Source organism: Heteronotia binoei, chromosome 15, assembly GCF_032191835.1.
Source record: "Heteronotia binoei isolate CCM8104 ecotype False Entrance Well chromosome 15, APGP_CSIRO_Hbin_v1, whole genome shotgun sequence".
Classification (NCBI taxonomy): domain Eukaryota; kingdom Metazoa; phylum Chordata; class Lepidosauria; order Squamata; family Gekkonidae; genus Heteronotia; species Heteronotia binoei.
In genome coordinates this window covers 9,724,001-9,733,692 of record NC_083237.1, presented here as the reverse complement: position 1 = coordinate 9,733,692, position 9,692 = coordinate 9,724,001, and the positions used below count along the sequence as shown (strand labels likewise).

At 45.6% G+C, this 9,692-nt stretch overlaps 1 non-coding gene across 1 annotated transcript; it reads right to left on the bottom strand.

Moving 5' to 3' along the window:
• Positions 1 to 6,834: 6,834 nt before the first annotated feature.
• TRNAI-GAU (transfer RNA isoleucine (anticodon GAU)) lies at positions 6,835 to 6,901 on the bottom strand. The gene has a single exon. It is a non-coding gene; the product is annotated as a tRNA-Ile (tRNA).
• Positions 6,902 to 9,692: the final 2,791 nt, after the last annotated feature.

The following is a 9,692-nucleotide window of genomic DNA, read 5'->3' as shown; positions in this document are numbered from 1 at the left end:
CGCCAAGGCTGCCTTGTGTGGGAGGAACGTGTGATAAAAATTTAATAACCCCAAGAAACGTTGGAGTTCAGCTTTGCATGTGGGGGCTGGGGCTTGTACAATGGCTCGTGTTTTCTCCTCCGTTGGGTGGATTCCTGCCGCGTCTACAGCGAACCCTAGGAACTCCACTTGCGGAACGCCCAGTAAGCACTTTTCCCGCTTGACTTTGAGCCCCGCTGACTGGAACCGGCGGAGCACTTGTTGGAGGCGGTTGTTGAATTCTTCGGGGTCGGGAGCCGCGATCAGAACATCGTCAAAAAACGGTTGGACTCCGGGGATTCCTTTAAGGAGAGCATCCATTATGCTTTGGAAAATCCCCGGAGCCACGCTCACCCCGAACTGTAGCCTCCACACCCTGAAGGCCCCCCTGTGTATGACACTAGTGTGGGCCTCTGCCGTTTTTTGGTCTACTGGGAGCTGCTGATAGGCCTGTGCCAGGTCCAGCTTCCCGAAGATTTTTGACCCCGCTAGGGCTGCCAGCACGTGGCTTACTACCGGTACTGGGTACGGATTATCTTGAAGTGCCCTGTTTATGGTGCACTTGTAGTCGGCACAGATCCGCACCTCCCTAGATCCTTTTCACACATACTACTGCTAAGACAAGTCTCCTCCATCCTATAACTATAATTGAGACAGGAGCCTAGAAGGGGTAAACACAGCACCATTGAACTAGAGTGGCTCATGAAAGACAAGGCCTCAGAAAGCATTCTCCATCCATCCATCTATCCATCCTCACTGAACTGATAAGAAAACCAGAAGCAAGCCCCTCCCTCAGCCCTACTCCTAACAGCTTCTTTATAATTCTTGTGCTCTTGGAGGAGGGACTCATGTAAATCCCTTCCAAAAATTCTGGGGGAAGGAAAAGCTCCTCTTCAAAAGGAAACCCTTCATAGATAGGAACCTCACTTTCTTCTCAGTCCTCAGGCCTATCATTAGTGCCCATCAAGATCATGAAATTAGTTCTATGCTTTGTATGTTTTTTGGTCACCATACCAAAATGTAAGCAGATATTCTGTGGAGAGTGAAGATTTCCTGGTTTGGTTAAAGCCCTTCTTATACGATGTACTTAATTTCTTGTCATGTTCTCTCTTTGCCAGGGGCTTTCTCAGACATTCAGCTGATATCATCTGGACCGGGAATGGTGAGAGCTGGAGAGAATCTCCATCTGGTCTGTAAAGTGACAGGACTCTCCATCTCCACTCAGAATCATATTTGGCACTGGATTCGTCAGCCACCTGGGAGAAGTCTGGAATGGATGGCAGCAATACACCCCTATAATGGAAACAAGTTGCTTGCCCCTTATCTGCAGAGCTGGACCTCCATTTCTTCCGATGCTTCCACAAACCAGTTCTCTCTGCAGCTGAACTCCTTAACAGTGGCCGACTCTGCTGTGTATTATTGTGCCCACTATGCACAGAGAGACAAGGTCCGCTGGAGCTGAATCAAAAACAAGACTAGGCGTGTCTTGTTTCAGTCGGCGTTTGGAAGTATCAAGTTCAGTGAGAAAGAATCATGAGGTTACGTTTAAAAAACCCAATATAAATGCACAACTGGTCAAAACATTGGGCAGGGAAATGATACGAAGGCTTGAATTTGTTTTCCAGTAAGCCGTGTTCAGAGGTAATTTTGGCGTTCTTTCAATCACGGCATTAGAGCACAACACTCCTACTCGTGTCCATACATACAGATGAAGCTGTCTTATGCTGAATCAGAACCTTGCTCCATCAAGGTCAGTATTGTCTTCTTAGACTGGCAGCGGCTCTCCAGGGTCTCAAGCTGAGGATTTTCACACCTATTTGCCTGGACCCTTTTTTGGAGATGCCAGGGATTGAACCTGGGTCCTTCTGCTTACCAAGCAGATGCTCTGCCACTGAGCCACCATCCCTCCCCTGACCAGCAGCGGCTCTCCAGGGTCTCAAGCTGAGGATTTTTACACCTATTTGCCTGGACCCTTTTTAGTTGGAGATGTCAGGGATTGAACCTGGGACCTTCTGCTTACCAAGCAGATGCTCTTCCACTGAGCCACCGTCCCTCACCTGACTGGCAGTGGCTCTCCAGGGTCTCAAGCTGAGGATTTTCACACCTACTTGCCTGGACCCCTTTTAGTTGGATATGCCGGGGATTGAACCTGGGACCTTCTGCTTACCAAGCAGATGCTCTACCACTGAGCCACCGTCCCTGGCAACAGCTCTCCAGGGTCTCAGGCGGAGGTCTTGCACATCACCTGCATCCTGATTCTTTTTAACTGCAGAGGCTGGGGAATGAACCTGGCACCGTCTGCATTCTCAGCTGATCATTTACCACTGACCCATGGCTCCTCGAGTCTGGCCTCATTTCTTTTTACCTCCTGCTGGTTGCCAGTGTTTGGCTGGCAACTCTACTATTGGGGGAGGACAAAAAAAGGTAGAAAGAACTATTCATCCTTGCAAATTATATGTTTCACTTCCAGGGCTGCCCACAACGATCATTTAAGAACGCCATTTAGACATTTTCTGCTCTTTCCAAATGCCTGAGCTCTAAACAAGAGCAGCTTTTCAGCACTGACTGAGCTGAAAGAGGTGAAATGAATAAATTATGAACATATGAACATATGAAGCTGCCTTATACTGAATCAGACCTTTGGTCTATCAAAGTCAGTATTGTCTTATCAGACTGGCAGCGGCTCTCCAGGGTCTCAAGCTGAGGTTTTTCACACCTATTTGCCTGGACCCTTTTTTGGAGATGCCAGGGATTGAACCTGGGACCTTCTGCTTCCCATGCAGATGCTCTACCACTGAGCCACCGTCCCTCCCCTAAATTAACACAGGAGTGGACACGTTTGGCATTAAAATTGACATAAAATTGACTTACCTTGATTTCATTGATTTTAAAAGGCAGAAACCTGAGCTATGGTAGCATACACAGAAGAACTCCACTGCACATACCATGTTCTGGGATGTTCAAGCTAATGGGCCTTTGGACCCATTCGCTTGTAGATGAGAACTTCTGTTGACTCCTGTGGTCTCTGCTTACAAATATCAAAGGAAAGGGGTACTCTTGAGACACAAATAGATACTAATTCAAATGGCAGCAGATCTGTATAGGTTCTTTCACCACCTCTCGTTACCGAGACATTTATATTCCTCTTTCTAAGATGGGGAGGAGGGGGGGTAGGCATAACCTTAAGGTTTCAGACTAACCAGATCACCCAACTCATTGTGAAAGGTTGTCTCAGTAAGAAATCAAACCTCTAGTCTCCTGTTTAGGCAACAAAATTAAAATTCTGCCCATGACTTTAACACAAAATTTTGATCTCAGAGAAGATCAGATTCTTAGGACACACGGCCTGGTTGTTTTAGAGGACGAAATGGAGTGGGGAATTCATTCTCTCAAATGCCCAAAAGCAGCCCTTCAGACATTGAAAAAATCTGACCACCGGTAATTATTGCAATTCAGTTCCACCAGGGGGCTGTAAAATCATTCAATAGCACAAATCACATGTAGGCAATCTCATTTTTCTTTCTGGAGGGAAAATGCAAACAATCATTTGTGAGATATATCACTGTGGGGGGGGGGGGGGGCGGGTTCTAGAAAAAAAATAGAAAAGCTTAGATAGCCCACCATGATGGGACCTGGACCATAATGCCTCAGTCAGATCCAAGAGTTCAGCAAAGAGATGTAAAGATGCTCACCCTCCCAATGGCTCATGGTGAGTCTTAAAATGACCACTGAATGAATGGTGAAAAGGCAAACCACACCCCCTCCAGCCTAGAAATAGCAGCTCTCCAGCAGCCCTGGCCCCACTCAATGCACAGCAGCCAAGAAGGTCAGAGCGCCTGCTCCGGCTGCAACGCCACTGAGGATGTACTCCGCAGCTGAGAACGAAACATCTGGAAGGAAAACTTTCTCCAGTAGAACACGACACTTGAGCCCAAAAGATTCTACAAACCCTAATGATGTTACCAGCCATGAAAACCTGAAATCTTTGATATTTGTAAATAGAGGGACACCTTCCTGTTCAAATCAGCACTAAGCCAGTTAGAGACATCCAAAGACCCAGTTAGTTGAATTTTCAGTCAAAGAAAGCTGAGGAAAAATGACATTGTGACTTTGAATTGTTTTTTTGTCAGCCAACCTCAGCAGTACTTTTTTTTTTGTTTACACCAAACAAACAATTACTTTACAGCTGACATATGGCAGGCCTACAGGGTTTTTAGGATATTCAGAGATATTCAGAGGCAAGGAAGAGCTTTGGGGAGATGGGTAAGAAGACCTCTGGGGTTAGGAAGAACACAGAGTTTATAGCATTGCCAAAATGCCGCCTTGTTGCTCTTTTATGCTAAGGCATATGCAAATGTGGAGAGACCTTCTCTTTAAATCACCCCTATGTCATCTCCAGTGACACCAAAAGACACAACTGTGCACACCAGATAGCTTTGAGCCCAGTATTTTCCGTGACATAAGCAAATCAAAATGATACTCTGGCTCCAACTTCTCTTCTATACTGTAGTAATCAGAAGTAATCTTTGTTCCTTCAAACAGCAATTATAGCTACATACAAGACATAAATCCCAAACAGATCTCTTTGAAATGTCTTTTCTTTTCAGGTGTCCGGTCAGAAGTCCTACTGGTGGAGTCTGGAGGAGATGTCAAGAGGCCTGGGGAATCTCTCCACCTTTCTTGTAAAGCCTCCAGGTTCAACTTTGGTGGCTATACCATGAGCTGGTTGAGACAGGCTCCAGTGAAGGGTCTGGAATGGGTGGCATGGATAGATGATGATGGGAGCCCACAAATACTATGCTGCTTCAGTGCAAGGGCGCTTCACCATCTCCAGGGACAACCCTTCCAACATGCTGTATCTGCAAATGGACAACCTGAAGCTTGAAGACACAGCTGTGTATTACTGTGCAAGATGCAGTGTAGAGGAAGAAGAAGAAGATATTGGATTTATATCCCGCCCTCCACTCCAAAGAGTCTCAGAGTGGCTCACAATCTCCTTTACCTTCCTCCCCCACAACAGACACCCTGTGAGGTAGATGAAGATAATGGGTTTATATCCCGCCCTCCACTCCGAAGAGTCTCAGAGTGGCTCACAATCTCCTTTCCCTTCCTCCCCCACAACAGACACCCTGTGAGGTAGATGAAGATAATGGGTTTATATCCCGCCCTCCACTCCGAAGAGTCTCAGAGCGGCTCACAATCTTCTTTACCTTCCTTCCCCACAACAGACACCCTGTGAGGTGGGTTCCTGTCTATGAGAGAATGTGGGTGAATAGATAGGTTCCCCATCCCCCATGGTGGCAGGAGACCTCTTGTCAATCCCTCTTGGTGCCCACTGGCACCTGGAAAGCCAGTGGGGGGGGATGTTGTAGATAATTTGTCTAATGCTGTAGATAATTTGACATTTTGTTAAAAACAAAAAAAAACCCCAAAAATGGTTGGGATGGGGGAAATGAGCCACAATTCATGCTTGAAGAGCTGCTGCAATTCATGTAAGAAGAGCCCTGTCAGTTCTTGGAGGATTAGGTACATCGTTGGGTGGGTGTTTGTATGTGTGTGTGTGTGTGTGTGTAGGCTAATATTCAAAGACGTTCCTGTTACAAAAAAAGGATTCTGCCTTTTCTCATTTGGTGCTGGGTCTAAAGGCAGACAAATGCTCTCCTATGCTCCTGGCAGCTCCATTGGTTGACTGAACCTTGAAACACGTGACTTTGTTGAATGGTGAAAAGGCATACCCATAGAATGTGACTTGTTAAACGATGGACGAAACAAATAATTGGGAACACACCTCTCAGAACACCAAAACCATGCTAATACTACCAGCCCCTGACCATCTATTCAGCTATCAAATGATGATATAAAGAGAGGGTGTATGCAACAGCCCAGGCACTGGGCTGTGTGATCTGCTGTAGCTCTTGGATAACCAGTGTGTGAATCAAGCAGCAAAAGCAACCTGGATTACTGAAACAGTCTTGTGAGACACAGGACTACAATAAAAGGGCAAAATAAGTGCTGAAACAACCCAAGAACTGGATCAAGGTCACGTGCAGGCAGCCTCTTTATGCCTCAGCTATGGGCGAGGAACATGAGCAAAGAGGCACCTCATAACTCCCCACCCTTCATTTGACAATTCCATCTCGGGAACATCCAGGAGATTTGGGAACAGAGTTTGGGGAGAGCAGAGTTGGGGAAGAGAGGGGCCTTAGAGAGTTATAATGCCAGATAATCCAACCTCAAAACCAGCCATTTTCTCCATTTCTGTACCCTAGAGTTCACTTGTAATTCTGGGAGAACTTCAGCCCCTTCTCATCCAATTAACTATGTAATCTTATAAAGACTTTCTTCAGTCTAACTTCAATGAAATCAAAGGGCTTAGACCTGAGTAACCATGTAAAGGATTTCACTGTTAGCTACTTTTGGTACTAATGAGGGTTGACTGAGTCCTTTTTGATCTTTCTGTTTCAGAGATTTCAAGATGGAAGTTTCCTTCTCATTGAAGAAGGCGAGAGTTGAGAGGCACTAATAGGACAAACTGAAAGAGCAGCACGGGATAGCTTGAGCTCAACACATATCAGAAGCTAAGCAGTGCCAGTACTTGGATGGGAGACCACCAAGAAAGACTTTGCAGGTGAAGACAAAGGTAAATCATCTCTGCTTCTCGCTTTACATATATATATATATGAACATATGAAGCTGCCTTATACTGAATCAGACCTTTGGTCCATCAAAGTCAGTATTGTCTTCTCAGACTGGCAGCAGCTCTCCAGGGTCTCCAGCTGAGGTTTTTCACACCTATTTGCCTGGACCCTTTTTAGTTGGAGATGCCAGGGATTGAACCTGGGACCTTCTGCTTATCAAGCAGATGCTCTACCACTGAGCCACCGTCCTTCCTTCCTTCCTTCCTTCCTTCCTTCCTTCCTTCCTTCCTTCCTTCCTTCCTTCCTTCCTTCCTTCCTTCCTTCCTTCCTTCCTTCCTTCCTTCCTTCCTTCCTTCCTTCCTCCCCTCCCCTCCCCTCCCCTTCCCTCCCCTTCCCTTCCTCCCTACCTTCCTCCCTACCTGAAAGCACTTTGGTTGGACTGGCCGTAAGCCAGTTGTGGTTTGCTGGTGGTTACGTACGCCATCTATCAGAATGGTTTCCTCCTTTACCAAAATGCTGTGCCCATGTACTTTTATCCTGAGCCACATGTGACAGAGGTGCTGGCAGAGCGCAGACAAAAATCCTTCACAACATTATGAGTCAACAGAAGAGGGCACCAGGTAACCACAAACTGAAAACAAACGAGAAGACAAGGCCCTCCCCCGAGGAAAGAAATTATGCTACAGTCCAACAGCTGTCTGTTGTTTAGCCTCTCTGCACCTTGTCTCTTAGTCAGCATTCTTTAGAAAATGCTTTCTTGACCTCCATAAACCGTATAGGTCACTCCATTGACTAGTTGGTTCATGGTGAGCTGAATGGGGTGAACCAATAATTATGTTTCAAATCTACAATGTGACCGGATTCCATGTTATAATCTAAATGGTTCTTACTTGAATGGGAATGAGTACTTAAATGACTCCAATCCAATTAAAAAAGACAATCTAAAAAGAAGTTACCCTCTACTAAACTTTCTCTACAGGATAGTCTTTATACATATGCTTGAATTGAGTAAAGCAAGGTAGTTATCACACCCTATCACGAGGAAAGGTACAGCTATCAGCACCATACCTGATTTGAACCTACCATTGGATTGTGATGCATTGAAAAGCTGATTGTGCTCCATCTGTAACTTTATTGTACTAGTGGATACTGACCACTTACCTGATTCCGTAACTGGATGTTATTTTCATTTCTTGATGAAGGGATATATCCAAAACGGCTGTTATCAAACCACTATAGAGATTTTCAAGATATCATATCGAATATGGATTTTTGGGCTAGATGCATCTTGTAATCAGCCTGTGACATTGTTCATGCATTGCTTCCTACTAATGAAGACCTGCTATGTGACTAAAACTTTTGAGGATTCCTTGTAAATTTTTGAAGTCATCTTTATGTGGGGTCTGTTCCCATTTTTTTTTATCTTGCTTGAGGTGGACTGTGTTGTGATTTATTGAATTCCTCTGGACTGAGTTTCTATTGGATCACTGTGTGACCTCTTATATGATTCTCAGATTTTGTGGTGTGTTCATTCCCTTTATTATTGGAGAGCCAGTTTGGTGTAGTGGTTAAGTGTGCGGACTCTTATCTGGGAGAACCAGGTTTGATTCCCCACTCCTTCACTTGCACCTGCTAGCATGGCCTTGGGTCAGCCATAGCTCTGGCAGGGGTTGTCCTTGAAACGGCAGCTGCTGTGAGAGCCCTCTCCAGCCATACCCACCTCACAGGGTGTCTGTTGTGGGGGAGGAAGGTAAAGGAGATTGTGAGCCACTCTGAGACTCTTCGGAGTGGAGGGCGGGATATAAATCCAATATCTTCTTATTATTATTATTGCAATAGCATTTGTTTCCTAATTGTTTGAGGAGTTATTTGGTTTTTAGAGCACACCCACTCTCGCAGACCATTCCATGAAAAATGGATCTTTTACAGAGGTTGCCTATGACCTAACTGTTGCTAAACAGAGCATCCCAGAGGAGGGTGTTTGTATAATATCCATTGCCCTCTGGCTCTAATTGAAATTTGGAATCCTTTATGCTGAAAATTGGTTTTCTTGATGGTCAGGTAGATCTGAAGTTTCTGCTTCCAGATTTTCTAAGTACCCTCATTTGGTGCCTCAGGAAAGGCATACATGGCTAGTGACCGAACTCCATGAAGTCTGATAGGTGCTTGGCAACTGACTGCTTATTCCCACTGATCCAGCTGGCAGCAGAACCAAAGCCCAAGTATCCTTTTATCCCATTTGTATGGCTCTGTGGCTCCCCATTTATACATTCTAGGTCTGACTTGAGGGGTTGTACCCCAGACATAGAAGCAAGCGAACAGATATTGGGGTGGGGGAGGTGGGAAGGGATATTCCAGCTGCATTGTCCACATCATCCCTTCTCAAATGCAACTTTCACAGACAGGGAGGAAGCCATGAGCAGACCTTTTACCCAACCCTGTTTCCAATAACCCAGTTTATAGCTTACTTGCTGTTGGAGGAAGGCCTCATGCAAATTCCTCCATGACAGCCTGTGAGAAGGGTGGGGGCATCTTCAGATGATGTCCCCTTAAATTTAGGAACTTTTCTCAGCGGCTCATCTTTCCTGCTGGCTGGGCCACAATATCACATTATGAAGTCAATACTTTGTTTCTTGTTTGCCATTGGTACCGTTCCAAGATGTAAGTGTATCTTCAGTCAAAAGCATACAAATATCCCTTTATATCAGCCTATGTGATGTGCTGAATTAATTGCAATGTTCTCTCTTTCCAAGGGGTCTTCTCGGACATTCAGCTCATCATGCCTGGACCAGTGACACTGAGACCTGCGGAGAATCTCAACCTGGCCTGCAAAGTGACAGGATTTGTCATCCCTTCCTCTTCTACTAGCTATGCTTGGCATTGGATTCGTCAGCCTCCTGGGAAAGGTCTGCAATGGATTACAGCAATAAATCCTGGCAGTGGGGGGAAGTGGTATGATCCTTCTCTCAAAAGCCGCACTACCATCTCCGTGGATTTCTCCAAGAATGAAATATTGCTCCAACTGAACTCCTTGAC